General features: G+C 35.0%; 1 long non-coding RNA gene across 1 annotated transcript in view; it reads left to right on the plus strand.

The window, feature by feature from the left end:
• The first annotated feature begins 12,409 nt into the window (after positions 1–12,409).
• LOC122481973 overlaps positions 12,410–24,491 on the plus strand; it is a 49,218-nt gene continuing 37,136 nt past the window's right edge. The window contains exon 1 of the long non-coding RNA XR_006296970.1: positions 12,410–18,184. This is a non-coding gene — a long non-coding RNA (uncharacterized LOC122481973). The remainder of the gene's footprint in view (positions 18,185–24,491) is intronic.

Consider the following 24,491-nt stretch of genomic DNA (forward strand, 5'->3'; position numbering starts at 1 on the left):
AGCTCAGAGCCTGGAGCCTGCTTCAAATTCTGCGTCTCCCACTCTCTCTGCCCACCCCCTCCCCCCCGCTCATACTCTGTCTCTCTCTCAAAAAATAAAATAAATTATGAAATTACAACTATGTTACCTTATTAGCAAACTAAGAAGGCTTATACAGAAACATAAATAGCCTCCACTATTCCAAGATCAGAAACCTTGTTTATACTCCTATACCTAAGTGTTTATCACACAGCAGTTATTGCTTTACTATCTGTTCACTTTTGAATAAGGTAAACATGGCATACTTAAAGATAACCATAATAATTATTAAGCTGCATATTAAACCGTTGGATAAATAATAGGATTCATATTAATTTTAAATAACAAAATACAATTTTATACCTTGTTAGTTCATCAGAAATTCTTTAAAACATGTACCACACACATAGCTATATACATAAACCAAATCAGGAATTACATAAACTAACAGAGTTTTCTCTATAAACTGAGCTTCCTTTTATTCCTATCCTGTCACTGACACCATCACCCTATCTATGCTCCCAAAATGATGAAAGCAAAGGCATCCTTGTAGCTACTCTTGGAGTAAGAATAGTATACCCTAGGTGGATCAGAGGGGTCCCGCTGCCTCCCCAAATCTTTTCTGCTTTGCTTTCTGATGCCTGAGAGATGGAACCATCTATTCCACAAAAAAACTGCAATTTTCCTGAAGGAGAGAAACAAAGTATAGTATTTAATAATGCTAAATGACTGTACTTCAATAATACCAAGACACAAAAAACAAATGTAGAGCCTTCCTTTGTCAACTGGGAAAGGAGGGAGGAAAGTAGTATATTGTTAAGGGGTCTTCACAAGCAATGCCTTCCAAATCATTCCTGATTTTTTTAATATTCTTTAATGAACATGTATTTTGTAGTGGGGGGGGGGAATTTTTCAAAAGAGAGTCCACAGGTCTAGTTTCAAGGGCAAATAAAAGTTATTCACAAAGTATTTTTATATCAAGTGATTTAGAAGAAGCTTTGAACTTTATCATAATTAACAACTGTATGTACTAACATTTTCTACATCTACAGGATTAAACTTTAGAACTTTCAGTTTTATATTCCTTTCCTTTTAAAGGAAATAGGAGTATAAAGATAGATGGGAGGATCATTAGATGTAGTCACATGCTACAAGAATTTCTTGTCAGGAAAAAGTTTTGTATCTGCCATAGTATAGTATGAGTAGTTTTGCAGTTTATTAAAAATATTGCAGTTAAGTCACATGAGCTTTGAGTTGTTCTGCCAATGGCATAAACATCTAATGGTTTAAAAAAAAAAAAACCTATGTTTATAAAATACATCCTCTAAAAAGGAAAAAAATTAGTACGCATGATACTTCAAACCTCTTATGTTTCTTTAAGAGTTTCTTTAAAATTAGGTGTATGCTCTATATATCCCATCCTGAGTTCACAGGGCCAAAAGTTAACAGTATAGGGTCATCAAGTAAATTAAATGTTAACAGCAAAAATTAAAGGACTTAAATTAAAAACATAGGGTCTAATCCTATGATGAAGAAAAGTGAGGAAAAAGTGTTCCCACAAGAGCTGTAAACTGTTCACCTATTTAAAATAAATTACTTCTTCAGAGCTGCCTTAAAAAGTTAATTTGTTTTAAACACATAAGCATTTCTTTGCCAAAAAAGAATGCTGTATTTTTTCTCCTCATTTCCCTATAGATTTGTACTACATGAAATAATGTTTTACATATTAAGAATAGAAATGTAGCGTGAGGCTCAATTGTCACAGAGAACTCATCACACATTCTCAGTCATATCTCCAAGAGACCAGAGAGGGTCTCAATTTTACTTCTGTGTACTAAAAATAAGAAATGAATGCTAATAAATTCCTGGCTCCCTGTCCTCCTCAACTTCTAGGCCAAGGCTCACCCCAAGTCAATAAAGTCTCTGAGAAGGTCATGAGTTATAATTTTTTAAAGTTTTTACTCAATGTAAAGTTTATTTTATTAAAACCCTTCAATTTTCTTTTGATAAAGGATCAATAGATCCATCTCTATTATTTACAAGCCCTTTTTATTATATTGTTCCCCAAATATCAACATTTTAATGGCTAGGACAAAAACTTAACTAATTCTTAGTATATTTCAGACCATATATGGTATAGGATTTACTGTTCTAAGTGTGTCACTTTTTGAGAGGGGCTCTGTTAAACTGCAGCATAACCATTTACTTTTTTTCAAGTTTATTTAGCTTTTTTTTTTTTAGTAATCTCTACACCCAACATGTAGAACTCATGCCCTGACTCTGAGGTCAAGAGTCACATGCTCTTCCGACTGAGCCAGCCGGGAGCCCTATTAGTAGTCATATTTAAAGAGTTATCACACGTAGGTGGTTATGAATTTATACTCAGTAGCTGCAGGGGGCACTCTGACAATGGGTAGCAGCTTTTACAAAGAGGTATGCTTTAACTGATATGATTCTATGACTCTATTATTTTAAAAACAATATTCTAAAACTCTGTATTTAATATTTCATCTAAAGACAGCAGGTTCACACAATTTTAAAAGGTAGGCAACTGAAATAAGTGGATTTATCCTTTTTCCAGGTATCCTTATTGGTAAAGGAGGTGGGGGAGTTCATACTTCTTCAGTAAATATTAATCATTATTAATTGTAAATGAATTTTAGTTCAGTCACATACTCTGTGCCCAAGAATATGGAAGCAAAACAATTCTTCATATGGGGGGAAAAAGCCTTTATACCTCCACAACCTTAAATCAGAGTTGAAAATATGTATGAATCTGTTCTACTTCCATAATACTCATAATATGATTTTTTAATTGAAATAGATATTTGCCTAATTTTCTTAAATATTACAAGAACTTAAAATACATAGATCATTCCTAAGCTATAATACTATATGCTTGATTTAATAAATCATTCTACATTTAATTTATTATCTTTCTGGGGTTAAAACTATGACTTACTGGTAAAAACTGTCACCTCAAGCAAGTTAGGATTACCATCCCAGGCACTGAAGTTAATTATCAGAGCCCCCCCAAAAGGGGTGATCTTACAGACATGACTCCCAGATTCAAATTACATATAATTTAAATCTTCCATCTGCCACTAAGATTGTAGCTAACTTTCATCACTAGTTTGTTTTGCATCTTTGGATACCTTAAGATCATTTAGTTGGATTCTCTATAGCTCTCAAGTTTTATGACTATGATCACAACACTAAACTCATGGTAACAAATGGGATCTAATTCTTTATGAACAAGAGAAGCAAATGTTTTTAAAAAGCAGATTTATAAGAATTGTGTGACCCATCCATCCATCAGCACCCTCCAGTCTCTTAACATCCTCAATTATTGATTTTTTTTTAATGTTTATTTTTGAGAGAGAGAGAGTGCTTGCAAGCGGGGTAAGGGCAGAGAGGGGGGAGACAGAATGTGAAGCAGGCCCCAGGCTCTGAGCTGTCAGCGCAGAGCCTAATGCAGGGCTCAAACCCACAAACTATGAGATCATTACCGAGCCATGAGATCATGATCTGAGCCCAAGTAGACACTTAACCAACTGAGCCACCCAGGCATACCTCAATTGTTGATTTTAAAAAGTAATTCCAGGGGCGCCCGGGTGGCGCAGTCGGTCAAGCGTCCGACTTCAGCCAGGTCACGATCTCGCGGTCCGTGAGTTCGAGCCCCGCGTCGGGCTCTGGGCTGATGGCTCAGAGCCTGGAGCCTGTTTCCGATTCTGTGTCTCCCTCTCTCTCTGCCCCCCCCCCCCCCCCCGTTCATGCTCTGTCTCTCTGTCCCAAAAATAAATAAACGTTGAAAAAATAAAAATAAAAAAAATAAAAAAGTAATTCCATAACAATTAGATAGTGAAAACTTACAAACTTCTTTACTTTCACTTCCAAGTTTTGCTTTTACAAATACTTTTTTTGTTGTTGTTTTTCTTCTGTTAACTGTATTTGTTAACTGTTCAATTTTTCTTTTTTTTTTTTAAATGTTTATTTATTTATTTTTGAGAGAGAGAGTGAGTGAGTGAGCAGGGTAGGGGCAGAGAGACAGGGAGAGAGAGAATCCTAAGCATTCTCTTGGGATGAGAAGAGATAGTACTCAGCCAAAATCAAGAGTTAAGAGTTGGCTGCTTAACCAACTAAGTTACCCAGGTGCCCCTCTATCTTTCTTAGAGACTTATCTCTTTATACATTGAGGATATTAACCCATTATCTGCTTTATAGGTTAAAAATATTTTTCAGTTTGTCATGTCTTTAATATTTATAGTGAATTTTTTCCTGTGTATTTTTTGTGTAGCTACCAAACAATGATCTCCAAGATTCTGTGTTGAAACTTTTTATCATTCTGCATATCTCAGTGACCTCATCCAATCCCATAGTTTAAACTACCATCTACAATTGATCAACTAGTAAATCTATAGACAACATGCAAACCAAAGTTTTCCCCTAAATCCCAGACTTCTAAATAAAATCCAATCCTAATATGTAGTTATCTATAAAGTGAGGATGGGGAGGATGTACTTAGCCCACAGACATCTCAAAATCAATACTTCATATATCAAAATCCATCAAACCTAGTTTCCTTATCTCAGGAAATGGCACCCACAGCTACTCAGCTGCCCACACCAGAAACCTAGGAGTCCTGTGACATACCTCCTTCTTGCTCTTCTCCATATATAAAGCCTCCTAAACCTCCTCTTCAGTCTTATCTTCCAACTTCTTCCATCTTTACTTACTCCGCTCTAGCCATATGGGCATTGAATGTACCAGTCCTTCCTGCTCAGCATATTACCATATGTTCTTCCTTTGCTTAGAATGTTCTTCCTTTTTGTCCTAGCTAATTCCTAAGCCTTGGGTTAACTGTCCGACCTTAGGAAAGCCTTGCTTAAACCTCCAGTGTTAGGTAGGTCTCCATGGTGTATGCTTTCATTGCATCTGTATTTTTCTGTTACGCTACTTATCACAGTTGTAATTTGTATGACTATTAACTTACACATTGTTTCTCTCACTAGACCACACCACAAGAACTGTGACTATTTTGTCACCCCACTTATATGCTCAGTACCTTGCACAACACATGACACAGAAGAGGTGCTAAAAATAGTTACCTAGAAATACCTACATATTTTTTTTTTAATTTTTTTTTCAACGTTTATTTATTTTGGGGACAGAGAGAGACACAGCATGAATGGGGGAGGGGCAGAGAGAGAGGGAGACACAGAATCGGAAACAGGCTCCAGGCTCTGAGCCATCAGCCCAGAGCCTGACGCGGGGCTCGAACTCGCGGACCGCGAGATCGTGACCTGGCTGAAGTCGGCCGCTTAACCGACTGCGCCACCCAGGCGCCCCAGAAATACCTACATATTAATACTGAATAAATAAATCCAATTCCTTTCGAACTTCATTTCACTCCCATTTCTACTTCTTTCGTTCAAGTACTATTTATTGCTTGCCTGGATACCACAATAGCTTCTGGAGGATCTGACCACTGCTCTCACATTTTCTTTTTCTTGCTTTCTTTTTTTAAAAAATTTTTAAGTTTACTTATTTATTTTGAGAGAGAAAGCCCGAGTGGGGGAGAGAAGAGAGAGAATCCCAAGCAGGCTCCCACGCTATGAGAGCTGGATGCGGGGCTCGAACCCACCAACCATGAGATCATGACCTGAGATGAAATTAAGAGTCACACTTAACCAAGTGAGCCACCCAGGCACCCCTGCTCTCACATTTTCTAATCTGTTCTCCAGTATCCTTGTTAAAGTGAGTTTCTAAAATATAAATCTCATCATTTTACTCACAGGTTTAAGATTTTTCAATTGCATCAATATAAAGGTGACACACAAGGCCCTTCATGGTTTAACCTCTATCCACTTGATCAGGCTGAACTTTTCAACTCCTCCAAAGCCACGTAGCAGCAAATCACACAAACTACCCAAATTTCCTTGAACATGCAGGTTCTTTATGACTTCTGTTTCATTACACTCCAATGATTATGTTTAAAATGTTTTCTGTGGCAGATTTCTACACTTTCTTTCACACTGGAATAACCCTAGTCCTGTAAGGCTCCACAAAGGAATCCCTCAAGACATAGCTCTACTTCTGGAAAGCTTTCCTGAGCCACTTATTCCTAACCTGGTTTAGGCATACTCTTACTCTATTTTTATCAAATTGTCATTTTTAGAGAATTTATCTATCTTCCATTAGACTTTCAGTTCCTTCCTTGGCAAGGACTACATATTTTTCATCTCTGTATATCCAATTCTGGTATGGACTTCGGTAAATGTCTGATTAAATCTGTGTGCCAAAACATATCAAACCCATCAAAACATACCTACCTGTGGGAACTGGTATTCCTACTTCTGGGAAATCTTCCAATAAATAAGCAAACAAATAAGAAAGTCAATTAGAAAAGGTATATGCATAAAAATGTTCACTTCAGAATTTTTTATAATAGCAAAATATTAAAAATAACCTAAATGTCCAGCAATAGAATGGTAGAATCTGCTAATGACATGTAGTAGAGCAATTTAGAATGAAGATTATAAAATTGATATAGTAATTCACAGATGCTTATAACATGTTAAGTGGAAAAAGACAAAAAAAACTATTTCACAGCATGACCTTTTAAAATAGCTATTGCCTCAAAGGGAACGTGAAAATTGTATGAGTAGTTTGTATGGATTGTGATTTCATTGCCTTTATTCAGAACTTTATAAATGTTGCTATGATAGCTTCTCAATTATAATTACAATGAAAAAAACTTAAAATTAAACCCATATCATTAACCCATGTGTATATATTAGTGTATGCACATTTATATATACACATAGTTTTGTTTATGTGTGTGTGTGTATATATATATATATATATTTGTGTGTGTTTGTGTGTGTGTACGTATATTTTTTCCTAGTTCAGTCTTACGAAAGATCCAAGAAGCAGAGACACTTCATTAGCATAAGCATACCTAGCCTTGGTCTCTAATACCATTCTGCACTAACAGGAAACAGGGCTCCTTAGAGAAAAGGCTAATTCCAGGGCTGGAGCAGAGTTAAAGACAAGATAAACATGGAACATCTTATTATATCATAAAGTAAGGAAGTGCTCAAAAAAAAAAAAAATGATGTAGGCATATCACATAGACATAGTACCCAAACTAAAGGTGCTCCCACTAGCTTAATCTGGGACAATTTAAACACCAAAATAATTAAATACAGACTCAAATATTTAGAAGTGAAAGATCATGATGTAACTTACCTTCAAGTGATTCAGAAAAAAAGTATACAAAATATACACATATAAATAAATATAGGTAAAACTCAAGAAAACAAAGCAAATACAGAATGGAAAAATAGGAACTCCTAAGTTAATGCAGATAATAAATAGACAAATAGAGTTGAAAGGGCTCTTTGTTCACAGAATGCTATGGGCTGACTGGTAGATGTGGAGAGAGCATTAGATTTGTTGACTCATTTTGCAACCATTATGGTAAAATTATATCAGCAACAGTTGATTCTAAATTTAAATGGGAATTTTGATGATGAGCAGGATGCATCTTCAAATATTTCCCCACAATTTGCTTTTTAATTGCCAGGAAGAAAAAAAACAAAACCCAGAGTAACCACAGAATGGAAAATTCGGGCCACATATGGATCAGGTGATCAAAACTAATTATTATCAATGAGGGAAAGATGGATATCATGTGCTTCTAAAAGTGATCACCTGTGCAGCAGTCCAGTTGAGAATATATATATAACCCCAATTTAATCATGAGAGAACATCAGACAAAAACAAAATAAGGAACGTTTTATTTAAAAGAGGGGTGGAGTGAGAAGCTATATTCTTTAAAAATGTCAAGGTCAGGGGTGCCTGGGTGGCTTAGTAGGTTGAGCATCCAACTTCGGCTCAGGTCATGATCTCAACATTTGCAGTTCATGAGTTCCAGCCCGGCATCAGGCTCTGTGCTGACAGCTCAGAGCCTGGAGCTTGCTTCTGGTTCTGTGTCTTCTGCCCTCTCTACCCTTCCCCCACTTGCTCTCTGTTTCTCTCTCTCAAAAATAAATAAAGATTAAAAAAAAATTTTTTTTTTAATGTCAAGGTAATAAAAGATAAAGGCTGGAAATGTTCCAAAGTAAAGGAAGCTAAAGAGTCATGACAACTAAATGCAGTACCTGACACCAGTCTGGCTCCTATACTAGAGGGGGAAAACATACAAGGATCCACCTACAAAATTGGAATATGGAGGTAGATTGAAGTATTAGTTCAATGTAAGACTATCAAGTATTCATGGGTTACAGGTCAGAATGTATGTAAATTAACCTAAAATGGTTCAGAAAAAAATTGTATATAAATATACATGTATGAGGTGAGAGAGATTTTGCACAAGAGCAAGCAGATGATAAGGATGTTCTATAAATTATTTCTATTTTTGAACTTTTTGTAAATTTAAAATTATTTCTAAGTAAAAAGATTTTTTAAAAATTAAGTCCACCTTAGAGAAACAAGACCAACAGGAAAATAAATGTTACTTTAAGACCCATCTAAGCAAATTGTTTTTAAAACATTCTCCAGTGTATACTAAATTTTCAAGTTATTGTTCAAAATGTTTTCAAGTCTTCATTCTTTTGTAAAAGATGAAAAGACCTATAGCTTTCACAGTTTTATCTAAATAAGTTAATATGTTGAAGCCAACATTCCATCAGTTGTAGCTTTCTTATTACAAACAGCAGGAGGGAAAGAAAGCATTGAAATTACAAAACCTCTGTTCTCCACATTACCCACATTTACCATTCGTTTGCTGGTGATTGCATTCCAGTTTCCAAGTAAAACCTCAGATTTTAAATTATGACTTCAGTTCTACTGTTATGACAAGTAAAGAGTATGCAGAGACTCAAATGAGGTCTGTGGAAAGGAGTGGGGTAGGGCTGATTAACTCTCCATCATATTGAAGATGAAAAAAAGCTGAAAACTTCTACCCTAATTGAGTACCTAAATAACTTCTTTATTTTCATAAAGTACATCACTATGTGGAGTTTTAAAGTTTGGAGAAAGTATTCTTATTAGTTTTTACCTCTGAATTTGATGATTTGATGTAAAAACACTTTCTTTTTTTTTTTTTTTTTTTTCTTTAAAATTCAACTCAATTATTTGCACCCCCTTGTGGTCAAACATAAAATTCGTCGTTTTCAAAACATCTTCCAATTGGGCTTTTTGTTGAGGCATAGGAACGAACCATGTTACTAGATTTTGTTTTCCTCCGGTTTTGGTGAATTGAGATTATGAAGGGTTTTTGGTTTATGAAATAGTATTTGAAACAAAACAGGACTTAAATCTTCTAAAAGTGACCTCTATATAAACTTCAGTCTGGGCAAAATGGAGATAATTGCACCAACCTCAAGGGTTACTGTGAGGATTCAAGGGGAAAGTGCATATACTTGCTTAGCTGACACACAGTAGGTGCTCAGTAAATGTTATTTACCAACATCATCACTTTAGAATTCTCTTGACAGACTATATCGTAAAGGGGGTTAGATAAAAAATTTACCAGTTCATGCAGTTCAAGTACAATTGTTCCTCAAAGATACCACTTATCCAGACTTACGTCTGGCTGATTCTCGCCACAGATATAGTATATTTTTAAAGAACAAAGAATATATACTTATCTCTGGATGACAGAAATTTGGGTAGTTTTTACTTTATATTTTAGACTGGCCTCATTTTGCTCTTCCCCCCTCCTTAATTTTAATAATAAGAAAAAGCAATAAAACTATTCCACTTCCATATGATACTCTTAATGATAAACTGACATCCTTATTCATCTGGCAGAGACTGTTACTCATATTTGGCAAAAATAATTTGTCAGGCTACTTTATCATTTTAAGGAGCTTTTGATCACAAATGTTTAACTCCTATTGGCACTAGCTTAGCTTTTTAAGACATAAGAACCTATTTTAAAAGATTAGTGTTAATGACTGACAACAATAGCTAACATCTACTAATATACCAACCGCTGTTAAAATGCACTTACTATATTACCACATTTACATCCATACAACCCAATGAGATAATAGCATTACACCTTTTACAGAAGATAAAATTGAGAAAAAGTAACTTATAAAGCTAATAAGTAGCAAGGCTAAGATCCAAATCCAGGCAGTTTAGTTCCAGAGTCCACCCACTTAACCAGTGCACAGAAGCACCAGAGATGTAAAACAAACATACTACTTTGCAACATTACTTCTTGATCTCAAATTATTAAAATCCACTTCTTTTCTAATTGTACCTCAATAATGCAAATCATGCTAGCCTTCTCCCATTTCCCTACTTCTTAGTACTTCAGGCACTTTCAACATCCATCATCTTCTTTAACCCTCGCAATGATATATGTATGCTTTTGTATACTCCTACAGTTACTTACGGTTCATCACAAGTTGTTTTGCAACAGAAACTGGAAAAAAAATGTAGCAATACCCCAGCTTTTAGACTGTTGGATTCTTTAGAAAGCTTATTATCACTTGGGATCAGGAAAAAATTAACCAGTCAAAAATAATCTTAAAATGTAACAATATAGGATCAATGGCAGTTGTTTTGTTTTCATTTTCATCTTAACTAGCTTGGTGGCGGGTAGGATAACTCTCCCAAGCATATGAATGCTTAAAAGAGGTTTCTAAGGAAGGTGTTAAAATATTGACAACTTTATCATCAATTATTGCTATCTTAGCGTCCAGTTTGGGGACGTGGGCACAGATTTGTCTACGTTTTGTGCCTCTTTCTACTTACTAGTTCTAAGACTTAATCTGAGTCTCGAGTGCCCTCCTGTATAAAATGACAATAATACCTACATAACAGGACTGTTTTTAGGGGCAAACACGATCAATCCGTAAAGCGTTTATTTAGCTCCGTGCCAAGCCAGAGTACAAAGTACAGTACCACAGTGTACGTGGTATCTAGCTATTACTTTATTAACGTGCCGCACAATGGAAACCTGTCTTCGATAGTTTCAGTTCCTTTACCACCCTTTAAAAAAAAATCACCCTAAGTGATACCCAAAGACTACCCATTCACCTCCCCAAAACAGAGCAGAATGTTTAGGAACATGTGAGACGGTGAGAAACTGGACTCGATGAAAGCGCCTTCGAAACAGCCTAGAATCGAGAAGGGCTACAACACACTTAAGTAATCCTTCACTCCAGAGCACACGCACACGCACACCACACACACACACACACACACACACACACACACACAAAGTTGTTGAGGAGGGGAAACCACGCCTCCTGTGTGTGCTCAGGTTGGATCGCACAGCAAGAAACAGAGTGCCCCAAGTTCCAGAATCTGACAGATGCGGACTCATCCACGTGCTTGCAACCTGTGCCTCCTTGGGCAAATTACTTAAATTCTCTGAGCCTGGCTTTCCTGGTCTGCAACCCGATAATAATAATAGTACCTACCTCATAAAGTTGTTCTGAGGCTTAAGTGCAATAGCTCCTGCAAAGCGTTGACATACAGCAAGTGCTCTACACACAGGCGGGGCTGTTTTAAGTACACGTGTATCCATACACAGGGTCTCAGAGACACAGTCCGTTGTTAGTTTAGACACTGGCAATAAAACGTTTTTCTTTTCGTCTAGGCTGCACCCTTATTTGTTTTCCTCGAACAGTAAAATAATGCCGATCGACTGACAAGTCATCTATGGACCCTCGGGCCCACAGTCCCCACAGTTCCTCCACGTCCGCGGCTGAGCAAAGAAGCTGCACGCACGCGCAAGAAAGGAGGTCGGAGGAGAGACTGAGGAAGCAAAGTGCGAGCGGCGAACAGCGACGATTCTGCGCATGTACAAGGCGCGGAGGTTGGGGTAGGAGTTTGCGCATGAGCAGAAGTGTCGGGAAAGCTAGAGAAGGGTTAGGAGGCGGTATTGACAGCTGTGGAGGCAGCCCGCGTTCCCGGCATGCCCCGGGGCGGCGGGGTTGGCTCTAACGAATTTGAATGAGGAGCCTCAGCGCTTTCGGCGCCATTTTCGAGTGATGCCTGATCTCATCAATCTAGCGGGAGAGACGGGATAACCTGTCCGAGATTATAGCGCCGCTAGGACTCCGCCGAAAAATCACTTAAAAAATTGCCAAAAATTACTTCGTGCAAAGGGCAGCCCGCGGAGCTTCACCAGGGTTGGCGCAGACGGTAAGAACCTGAAGAAGTAACAGCGGGACCTGGGAGGTGGCAGTGGGGGACCGTCAGGCGATGGGGTGGGGGGGGTGCAGCGAGTGGGCACTGGGTCCGCCCTCATTTTAATTGCTAAAAATGAGAGGAGATGGGGTTGGGGGTAATTGAGTGTCTGCGAGTGGGCGGCGGCGGGCGGAATGTGGCGGGAGCGCGGAGAGACGGGGGTGTGGGGGGAGGGGAGTTGCAGTTTGAGCGGGACTCTGACGGGCTGCGGCGGAGCAGCCGCCGCCCAGCAGATCTGTCAGCGGGACCCCCCGCCCGGGGCCGGGCTCGGGGCGCGGCGGGGCTCCGCAGGCCGGGGCTTCTTGACAGGAGAGGGGCGAGCGTCCCCTCCCCCATTTGCCAAACCGAGCGGTCTTTAATCGCAGTTTTCCCGGCCCGCTGACGGCCGTCTTCTCGTGACATGAAATTTAAGATCTACGGAAAATTAAGGACCGAGAGTCTAGTGGGTGCCTCCAGTCCGTCGTGCGGACCTGCTGTCCGCGGGACCCAGCACTGTATATTGTGTTAGACGCTGAAGCGTGAGGTGCCCTCGGAATGTGGGTTTCACAACGTAGCCCTACGGCTTTGCGCTCCTCGGTCCCGGCAGGAGTAACCCTGACGGTGACTGGCTTTTCCAATTTGGGCAAGATAGGGCGGGGGCAGACTTTTGAGGTTTCAGCGGGCTCCTAGGGAAGATGCTGGACTTTCGCTTTTTGCTCGGGATTTTTGTCCTTTGCTCTCACGGTGTTGTTTTTTCTGGGGGGGGGGGGGGGGGAGGGGGTGAAAGATAGGGTTTGGAGCTTGCAATTTCCTTCTCCCAGTTGCACTTTTCTTAGAAGACTCCTCCGATCTCTGAAACATGTCTCAGGGAAAAAAAAAGCAATCTGTGAAACTGTATTGATGTTTTCCTCACGAAAAAGTCTTAGCCCGGACAGCTTAACGGTAATTTTGCGATCTCCACCTTTTCTCGGGAACTCTCTTGACTGAGGCGGAGGGAAGAGGACTGTTATTTGTCTTTCCCTTTAGTGATTTTTTTTTTTTTTTTACGTCGTAGTTTCTACCAATTCTTAGTCGATAGCTCTTGAATGATTTGAGCCAGTTACGGTTTTAAGCAGGACTTTATAAATAATGGCCTTCGTAAAAATTATTCATTAAAGATCTGTTAGGTTTTGAGTCTTTTTCTGCGCTGAAGGCACCGCTGATTAACCCTTTGCCGGTGTGTTTTGCATGTGGGGCGCGCGGCTCTGGGTTGCGAATATGCAGGAGATGGGTTTTGCAGCAGCTATTCAATTGTTCGCGAAGAGGAAAAACGCTTTCTGGGGACCGCACTCACACACTCTTTAGGACCACCTGCCCGAAGAGTTTTTCCCCCCTGGAATTGATGTAACGATTGATTGATTTCTTATTTCTGTAAAGACTGGAGGACCCGCCCTCACTTAGAATCTGTCCCCGAGGAGAATAGGAGAGCGCAATGTGATGTTTTTCAAATTGTGTCTAACGGAGCTCCCAAAACACCGGACTTGTTACCCCCTGATTGGCTGGAAGGGAGCGGGACTAGGGGGTTTGAAAGTTGAACACTAGATTGTGATTCTCGACTTTGAGAAAAATACTTTTAGAGAACCACGGAAATAGTTAGGAAACGTTAAGACGGGGAGTTTGGGGGGTGGGGGGGAAGCTGGTGTTTAGTATTTTTTTCTTCCATAAAGGACTTTCGAACAGTTCTGAAATGTGTATTAAAAGTAAAACTGAGGATGCAGTTTTCGCAAAAATTGTAATTCTGTTGGCTGAAATTGCAAGACTTTTATGTGTTTGCCCCTGTGATCTGTTGGTTAAAAACTGACTGTAGGTCTAGGGTTTTTATTTCTTTGGCAGAAAATTTTCAACTTAAGCTACACATTTCGATGCAGATTTCGGGAGAATTGTTTCTTTTATTTTGATGATAAGAAACTTAAAATTTCTTAGGAATGAGCCTCCCCACATTGCCCATAAAAATTGTATGTATTTAAATTTATTTTCCACATCTAACTTAAAACACATGGGTTTTGCAAATTCAGCCATTGCTGTGGACTTAAAACTTTATTAACAAGAAATTTACGTTGCTTAATTTAGACAATACAACAGGTAAGTATGCACAGGTGCTTATGTATGATTTCATTCCTTTGGTAAATTCACTGTGAAGAAATACATCGCATACACCATTGTGGGTGTGTTGTGTCTTACTTGGTTGGTTTTCAGTTCATTTTTGTTTAATGTTGGTTAAGACAGCCGTCAATATATTTCTATTTATTACCAAGCTTGTCATTCCGTTTAATTGCATCTTGATAAAAGGCGGGTGTGGTTTTCAAAGCAAATCGGTGAAGTCAGTGATAAACAAGATAGCTGTAGATACTTTTTAAAAGATTTTTTAATTTAATAGAAATTAATGTTCTTTTATGAATAGCAGTTGAAATTTTGAAACTTAATTTGTATTCTAACATTAGGTCAAATATACATTGTTAGAAAATATTCAAATGAAAAGATCCCACGACTTTTAAAATCTCTGTAGGGCTATAAATATAATTTATATTGAGTGAAATAGCTGAGTTTATAAATAATGCTATTTTGTATTGCCTTCATAACAAGAATTGCAATTGTGGAATCTTTGTTCATTACCTTTTTTCAAAGCTGTTTATTTTGAATCATCTCATGAAAATTTCATGAAAGGTGCTAATTATCCTCTATAAAATTTGACTTAATGAAGTTGTAGGAGACCTCATTTCTGTTTTAAGTGTAATTTTACCTATGATACAGAACTATCAGGTTTTGCTTTTTTTACTGTTATTTTGGGTTTGGGGTTTTAATTTTCATTCAGATTATTATGTGACTTGGAGAGTTTTGAGGGTGGGGTAAGAGAGGGCTTTAAATTCCACCAGGCGGGTTAAACTTAACCATACTTTTTTAGTGCTTTGGTTTATGAGGGTTTTTGTTTGTTTTAAGGAGTGATGGTGAAGAATTGTTTTATTTAATAAGCCATTTTTTAAAGAAGTGAAGGATTCCTTTATTTAAAATACTACACTTAAAGCTTGAGAATGTACTAGCACCTAAATAAAAATGACAGCATTTAAAATATTTTCTCTTTTTATGTGATGGGTTTTTAGATTTGTGGTCATGTAGGTATGAGTTCCAACATGTATATTATTATTACGTATAGTATCCACATTTCTCTGTAGAAATTGATAATTCTCATTTTCTATTGTAAGGACTAGAAAAGTCATTTATTCCCTCTGGAAAACAATGGTGGGTAAAGGTGTTGCCAGTAGCTCTACTCTTTTTAAAGCTATGTTTATATAACATGGGGGAGAGGGAACTAGAGAAGGTAAGGTGTCAGTCTTCCTGGTAGCATTGATATTCATTTGTTTGCCTTTCAATTTTTTTTAAAACTCCAAATAAAAGTGCAATTTTAGACTTTGCTTTAATGCTATTAACTCGCCTTAGTTGTACATTTACAAAATGTAACCTCCAGTGTTTGCAAGTAACACTACATTTTTTTCTAATCAGATTAATATCACTTTTTAATGTTACCAAAAACTGGAACCAAGGATGAAAATTTCACAATAGCTTTCATATTCTGGATCCCTTGTTTCATCATGTTTTGTGTACTACATTTTTGTTTTTTGTTTGTGAAGACATGTATATTTTTATTTCTGTTTATTGGCATGCAGTAACAATATACTTCAATATTGGTCAGTTAATAAGATTTACAAGAAAAAAAAAATGCCCAGAGACTGTATTGGGTATTTCTTCTATGTGATACATAAGCTTTCTCCAATTAAAAAAATCAATTAAATACACTATTTTGAAATTTTATTGTATAAAAATTTGTCTCTCATTTTAAAAAATTTCACTGGCCTAAAATTGGCTTTTTTCTTTTTTCCTTTTGTTTAGTGAAACTTAATAATTCCCACATTGATTTCTTTTTAACCCTTTTTTAGAAGAAACAGGTTATTGGTCTGATTATGACTAGAAAACACATTTTAGAAAGAACTGTCATGCCAGAGTGTTCATGTACATGTAGTTTTGTTATTTGTTACTGTTACTAATTTTTATTTAGCAAACTTAGAAACACTGTGGCCAGGCAACTAATTTGGCATGTAATTAGACTCAAACTATGACTTGCTGAAATTTGGTAGCCCCACATCTCTTAAGACCAAAGGAAATCAATAATAAACTACCACTTTCAAATAAGTGTCAAAAATTAGACTAAGTCATTTTTGCTAGTGATAGTACTAGACTTTAAAGTCGTGATTGTCTTAAGAGTAGTATCACTTTTAGAATTTCACGTTACTAATAAATGTTTATATGTTTGATTATTTGCATATACAAATGACTGTAGAGGCTTCCTATAAATATTGCTTTCTTATAGGGAAATGATTTTCCTTTGCCTTTTTCCTCCCCAGTGTCTGTCTTAGAGATGCTTTAAAGGATCTCCTTTTAGAAAGAAAAGTTTCAAATATGAACTGATATTAAGTATACATATTAATTTTATTTTTAATATTTTTTATCTAATTATGAGAAGTTTAATATACTTTTTTATTACTTTCATATTTCACTAAAAAGTCTTTGCTCTGGAAAAATTTTGCACTGGGTTTTAAGTGTAAATAACTACTTTGTAATATGTTTGACATTGAGTTGTACTAGTTTGGGGGGGCTACATCTTTTTTTTCTTATCATACACATTTGGTTTAATATTTGTCTTCGATCCAAACCTCTTTTGTTCTTTATTGTCTAGTATTTGTTGTTTCCCCACTATTTAAAAACTTTTGGCATGGAGTACATAATGGTTTCTATTTTCTTTCTGTGATTTTTAAAGTTGTGACACCTTAATTTTCAGAGTGCTCAAATATAGAAAACTTTGTCTAGATCTTTTGAGAAGGACTATGTAGAAATGATTTTAATGTTTCAAAATGTCATGGTTTTTGGATTGATGTTTGTGAGTTACATATGTGTGCTATTTGTTGTTAAATATTTGGCGGCAGAGGAATAAAGATTTTTTGGTTCTCATTTCTTTTCCTAAGCTATTCTTAAATAACAGTAGAAAACTGAACTCATTAACATACAGTACGCTATAAACCTATGGTAATTTAACAACTTTATATTTTTACATAATTGCCATTAAATCATTAAGATTCAAGTGAAACAAATGAAGAAGCCACTTCTATACATTTGGTTACACCATCTACCTGGAAATATTAAAAAACCATTGGCCCAATAGTCATCCACTTGTTACTTATAAATATTTTAATTTATTTAAAAAGTTAATTCTAAATTTTTTTTCTGTTAGAACTGTAATGTCTTAAAATATTTGGAAATATCAGTATAATTGTTCACTTGGGCATGGCAAAAGACCAAACTTAAGAATAGTAATTTCTGTCATCATTAAAATGTTTGATAATTTGGGGAGAAAGGTAGTTAAAAATTTATCTCTGTCTCTTGAGTAGTTCTTTTAACTGTGGATTTTATGAGTTTTAGAAACACAAACTGTATTTCTGATATTTTCCTTATGGAGTCACCTTTACCAGTCCTCCAGCACTTACACACACATACACACACACACACACCTTTGAAAATGAATGCCCTAAAGAGAAATGAAAGCAGAAACATATTAATCTGATTTGTTTGAAGAGGCTTCAGATGATAAAGCATATCACAGGTGTTTCTAATCAAGTTATTTCTGCTTAAAAAACATTATTTTCAAGTTAGGGTTTCTTTGAACACAGGCAAGATTGGGGTCATTTTGAAGATTTTTACCTTCGTGTTCAGGGATCAACTGTGGAACTGCAGGAGGCGGAAATCTGTTGAGTGTCTTCATGCTATAATACATGACATTTTTATTGCAGGTTTTGACCTTTAGGAGAGAGCCAATTCTGGAGAACAACCTAACTTCTCTGATTGAACACTCACATAATGCATTGGAACATGATAGGAGATTAAGGTATACTAATGAATTTTAAAAGCATACTATTTCATATCTTTGCAGTATAATTGGACTAGACCATTAGTAAAGCTAGAACTTTTAGGTGAGCTAAAACCAATAAAGATTTATTAATAGACAGAAATCTGTGAAGTGGTCAGGTAGGCTTCTCTTATTAAAACTCCACATTTTTTAATATAATTGCTATTCTCATCGACTTTTATTAGATCCAGTCCCAACTGAATTTATTCATTCTAAAAATAAGAATATAGTGATTTTTCTTTTTTTTTTTTAAGGTTATTATACTGGTATATAAAGAAGAATTAAATAGTACACTTTTCATCTCATAAAATGAAAGGTTTAAATCAAATAGAATTTGGTGCTTGGCTGTTTGACAGGTATAATGATAGGTAGAGCCTATAAGTTTAGGTAAGATTAATGAGACTATTTTAAGAGAATTTAAAGTATTCCAGATACCATCCTAACCAAAAGTGGCATTTTGGTTGAAACTGAAAAACCCACTTTCTTAAGCAGAAACTAGTATCTTACTCATAGGTACTCTGAATAAAATATTTAAATTGTTCATATCAAAAATTACAGACTATAAAAATGTAGAATGCCAAAACTTCCAGTGACTTAATTTTACCTCCAAAATACTTTATCACAGAGCCACTTTTCTAGTATATTTTCTTTGATTTTTATAGTTTTTTGAAGGTTTCAGATACTTAGCTAATAAAAATTTTGATTGTTTTGTAAACAGTGACCTGGTATAAATGAAAATGAACTTACTGAACAATATTACTAAGCATTGGTTAATTTTTGCATGGTAAAAATATTAATCACATGATAAAGTATTAACCCTAACGTATTTTTAAAAAAAGTATTTGCTAAAGTGAGGTTTACTAAAATAGAGCATAATATGAATTTTTCTTTAAATTTTTTTTCACCTAAAAATATTTACTTTATATGCTTACGATACAGGAGAGATAGCAAAGATTTGTTTTCCTAAGAAAAGTGTTAATTTTGTCTTATGAGTGAAGTGTAATTGTCATATAACTGCTTGTATCTTTAAATGTTCAGTTATTTTAAAGCAAATTCTCTAATGTGTGTTTGAACATTGAGATACGTAACAAAATATTTAAAAACTAATATTCAGCATTTATTATAAGATATTAGATAATCCAGGAATGTGAATCCATTAACAGTTAAAGCTAAATAAAATGTTAAAATTTAATAGAAATCAGTTTAATATAAGGGTAGAGTTCACATATTGATATCATTATACTGTAAGGTGTCACTATATACTGTTGGAGATAAATACAGGGTATTGAATGTCTTCATAGCTTAGATTTGAGAATGTTATAAATAAGCAGCTTAGTTTAAATAAGATGGAAATGAATACAACTTTTTCCCCCTCTAACTTAGCCAGTGATTTTCAGATTAGAAAACATTAAGATGAAAAGTGAAAAATGTGGTTTCTGAATGTCTGAAAAATAAAAACAAATCCAGATTCAATTTATCAGTTTCAATCCAGGTATCTTTGCACACAGCCTATTGTTAAATGGAGGAAGAGTGATAGCTTTTGAGTTGATATTTTAGATAAAGACATCAATCCCCAGAGTTTCTAATTTAGAGAATTTATGATTTATGATCTTTTAAGTGTCAAAACTTATTATTTGGACACAAACATTTAGCACCATAAAATCATCTCTCTATAACTATATACTGGCTTATAAACTTCCAAATTTTTAGCTTAGTAAATAATCTAACATGTAAGAGATTTGGTGCAAATATTAATAGTTTTCTTGTATTTGGTCAGCTCTTACAGGATAAGAAACTTTAACCTAATTGGTAGTGTGTGTTATTTTAGAATACAGGTTAATAAAGGCTTTTACTGCTATGTGTGATTGGCTATCCTTTACCCCTTAAAGGACATTTTCTACGGATTTTAGGTGTTTTAAACTTGCAAACCTGATTATCTGTATCTAAGCCTTGGTAAGTACTTTATCATATCAGGATTTGGGGAAAAAGACTTACTGTGGTTTTTTTTCTCTGATACACTTCTTATTTGGACAGTGTTTATATTCTGGGTTAAATGCATTTTCCGGGTTAAAAAACATTCATTTTCAGGAAAAATTCTTAATTGTTCCTAAAATACAGTTATACTGTCAGTGTTCAAATTTTTTTGAAATAGTTATCCTTAGCAGGGAAAGAATATTAGGATAAACTAGAATAGAGAAAATTTAACATGTCCACTCAGGTACTTGAAATTCTTCATTGTCATTGGTAGATAATTCTAGTTTATAAGGACAACGTATTTTAAGCAGTTTCTCAGCTGTAACAACTTTCTTTATTGTGGTTTTGTAATGTTGCTGTGGATTCATTAAAGAATAGTCAATTAAAAAATTTTTTAAATGTTTATTTGAGGCAGTTTTGTATGTGTGTATTTTGTGGTGTTTCTTGACCAACCAATAAAATATATTCTTAGTCTATTTTTTTCTTTTCAGAATTATAATTTCTGATAACCATTTTCAAAACAATATTTAAGTAATGAGAAGATTTAAATTTTTCATTAAATATCATTTTGAAGTAAAATTTCAGTTCTTAGCACGACAAAACACAGTTTTGGTATTTTATTAACATGTATGATTTGGCTTAGTTTTACTTTCCTGTTTCATGATTAGAGTCACTTGGAAGAGAAACATGTAGTGTATTTCAGATGTAGTTCCCGAGACTGATTAATCCATTGGTTAATAGTTCATTAATTTGTTACTGTTTTGTGTCTTAATTTTTAAATATCCTTTTTTGATATTTGCTGTTAGTTTTTTCCATTGTTTGGGTTTCATAATAAATGTATTATAGTATTTTTGTTACCCTGTGATCCTCAGAATTATTTCTTTTATTTTTATTAGCATTATTTGTTACTGAACTGCTGCTAAACAGAACAGTTGTTTTTCAATTTTGATAAAAATAAAAGATTGGGTTTTTCCCTTTTTTTCCCCACAAAATGTTTTTATCTGAATTTTAGGTATTTCTGTTTTATACTTTTATTTTTAATCCCAAATCTAGCCTTCTTGACTAGATATTATTTAAATTCAGCCAGTTCTAGCATTTAAAAAAATAATTTATAGATGTCCTAATTTTCCTGAGTTTTTAAATATTTTTCAGAATCAAAAATTGCTTAAGGCATTAAAAGATAAGGATTGCATTTAAAATTGAAGTATTAATTTAATGCTATTGGATATAAATAGCATCACATTTAAATTTAAAGATAATTTGACAGAATACTTCTATTTGTTACTCATTTGATATTATGTACTAAGTTTTTAGCTTCATATTACACATTTAAAGTAGATAAATTACATGTGGAAATTTTTTTAATAGTTGGAGTTTTTTTGTAAAAGAAAAAAGAAAGTTTATGGGCTAAAAATCTTCTTTGTTAATAGGGTCTGATTGCAAACATATGGTGATGATTAGATATGTGGAACTTGGGAGTCTGGAGCTTTTTATAAGCGAAATATAATTTCATTTCTTGATTAAATTTTAGATACTTTCTTATTTTCCAGGAGAATGGATAGGAAAGATATTATGAATTCATGGCAAATCTGGCTAAAACTTTTCTGAGAATTTTGATAATTGAGCAGTTAAATCTAAACTAGGAGCTGAAGATCATTACATGTCATTAATTTTTTTCCTTAGATACATTATAGGTTCACTTTCTAATCAAAACACTAATTTTGTCTTCTACTCTTCCCATCCTACTTTTTAAGAAAAAAAAAAAAATTCTTAAATAATTGTATCATATAGTGATGTAAGCAGACCTGCTAGGTAGGTTGGGCCTGAACCATTTTTGTCTTCTGTGTCAGTTGCATATGCTTTTCTTAGCTTGCTGCTTCAGCAGCAGCAGCAGCAACAATGAATAAACAAGTATCACCACAGCCCTTGTTCTTGTCCCTTACAGCTGGGAGCAGGGGCTGGGAGATTGCTGCTGCATGTCAGCTGTTGTACAGAATAGCATCAATATGCAATAATGGTGGCCAAAGGAGCCTACACCCACCAGCTTTTACAGACCAGGTAGGAAGGGCCCAACTATCATAACCCATATATAGCATAATAAATACTTTTTTTGACAAACGGTACTTTTTTTCCCAAAGCTGCAGAAAGAGAACAGTAGTTGCTTACAGTTCTTAGACTTACATTTTTCTATTATTTACTCTGTGCCTTTAGTTATTTAATTTTTGTTCTGTTAATTTCACGTATGAATGGAAAACTGTCTTGTTTCTGGAAGTATGCATGGTATGTTTCATGTTTTTCACTTTTAAGCTGGTAGATTGGAAAAAAACTATTAATAAGTTGCTGATAACACAAGTTATGTATTGTATTGAGGAAAGAGAAGTTGATTATGGCCACATTGGAGTGTTTCTTTCACTTTGGGGCCATATTCTGAGCCCATGTTATCTTTGTTTATAGCCCAAACAAACAAGGCCAAATTCTTGCTGATTTCACTATAACTAAAAGAATACCCCATACTACTTAGTGTTGTATTTAACTAAAGACAGAGCAGCTGCAGGTGGAAACTCATTAAGTCTTTACTTTTTCTTACTGTTAAAATGTTTTATATCTGAAAGTTCAGATTATTCTAAATCTTTTGGAATTAGGTCTTTGTAATATCAAATGATACAGAACGGTGTTTTTTATTTTTACAATTTAAATTTGCACAGCTTTGCATAACCTAAATATCTGCATTTTTCTCACCTTTTGTATCTAAATAATTCCAGTAGGTTATAGTTACAAGGAAGTGAATGTTAGATTTCTATTAATGTTCAGATTTCATCTGTAGTTAATGAAGTGTAGGTAGAAAACTACAAATGACATTTTATTTTGTATAAGCCTAATATCCCAATTTAAAGTCTTGACATTTGCGGTAGCATTCTTTTTAAAAGGTAATCATAGTTTTTCCCTGGTCATCTTCATTAAAATTACAATTAATCACTCCTACTCTTAATGTTTTCCCTTACCAATCACAGTAAACTCAGAATATGAATTTCCTGCTAATACTGTTGAAACAAGCTTTGTTGTAGTATGTGTTAGTTTTGTCTGAAATAATAAATGAGCTCAAAACCTGATCTAATGTGAAATTAAATGTATTCAACCATAAATTGAAATTACTTTTTTTTTTTTTTACTAATACTAGAATGTTGTCTTTAATGTGTTTGTAATTTAACAGATAACATTTTAGTTACCTGCTCTTAATCAAAAAGTGAGTTACATAATCCTTTATATTGAAAATATCTTGTTTTTGCTATGAATTACAACACAAACTGTCTATGGACCACCTGTACCGGAATAACTTAGAATAAAGCATTTTTCCAGACCTGCAGAATCAGAATCTCTGGAGCTGGGACTCAGAAATTTGTACTTTTTACAAGCTCCACATGAGTTCTTTTAGAAGCACCACATGTGAGGAGTACTGCCCAAAATGAAATGGGGGAGGATTCTTGACATCAATAAACCATTTATATTTTCTGCTTCTCCCCGCCCCCCAGCCCCTTTGGTCGTCATGGATCAAGCTCAGTAACTACTTCTGAATCTTATCATCTCTACCACAGTAGTTCTAGATTAAGTCTTGTTATTTCCTCAATCATGTGAAGAAAATCAGTATTATGAGAGCTTTATTTTTGTTCAAGTATCTTGGGGCAAATTTTAGTCTCTGGTACATTTAGTATACCTATGTTAGACCTACACTTGATAAAAACAGAAGGATTTGGTCATTTAAGAATTTTAAAATTTTTCCTCTGGAGAATGGCTATTTTTCTTAAATATACTTCCAAACATTGGAGAAAATAAAGAAGAACTTCCTATATGCTGCTTATGGGAGCATTTGACAATGTCGTAGTACAGTTGAAGATATACATAGGCTTGAACCCAACAATTCCGTTCCTAGATATTCTAGGTAAACTGAGACATGTATGAAAAAGTCTTATAGTTACTTTTATTTTTAATAGGAAAAAATCAAAAGTACTATAAATGTTAAGCAACAGGAGAATGGCAAATTGTGTCATAGTCATATGATGAACTGTTTATTATACTGCTGTTTAAGTGAGAGCTCTGTGTGATCATGGATGAGTGTCTTCGGCGAACAAAAACAAGTTGCAAAAGGTTGTATATTATATAATATTTATATAAGATATATAGCATTTATGTAAAGCTAGAAAGCAATGATATATATGGTTTTAAGTACTTGATTTTATAGTAGTAGTAGTGTAAAAGCATGTATAGGAAATAAATGCCAAATTCAAGATTGTAATTTATATTAGAGAAAGGAATG

The sequence above is a fragment of the Prionailurus bengalensis genome, chromosome A1 (assembly GCF_016509475.1).
Source record: "Prionailurus bengalensis isolate Pbe53 chromosome A1, Fcat_Pben_1.1_paternal_pri, whole genome shotgun sequence".
NCBI classification, from domain to species: domain Eukaryota; kingdom Metazoa; phylum Chordata; class Mammalia; order Carnivora; family Felidae; genus Prionailurus; species Prionailurus bengalensis.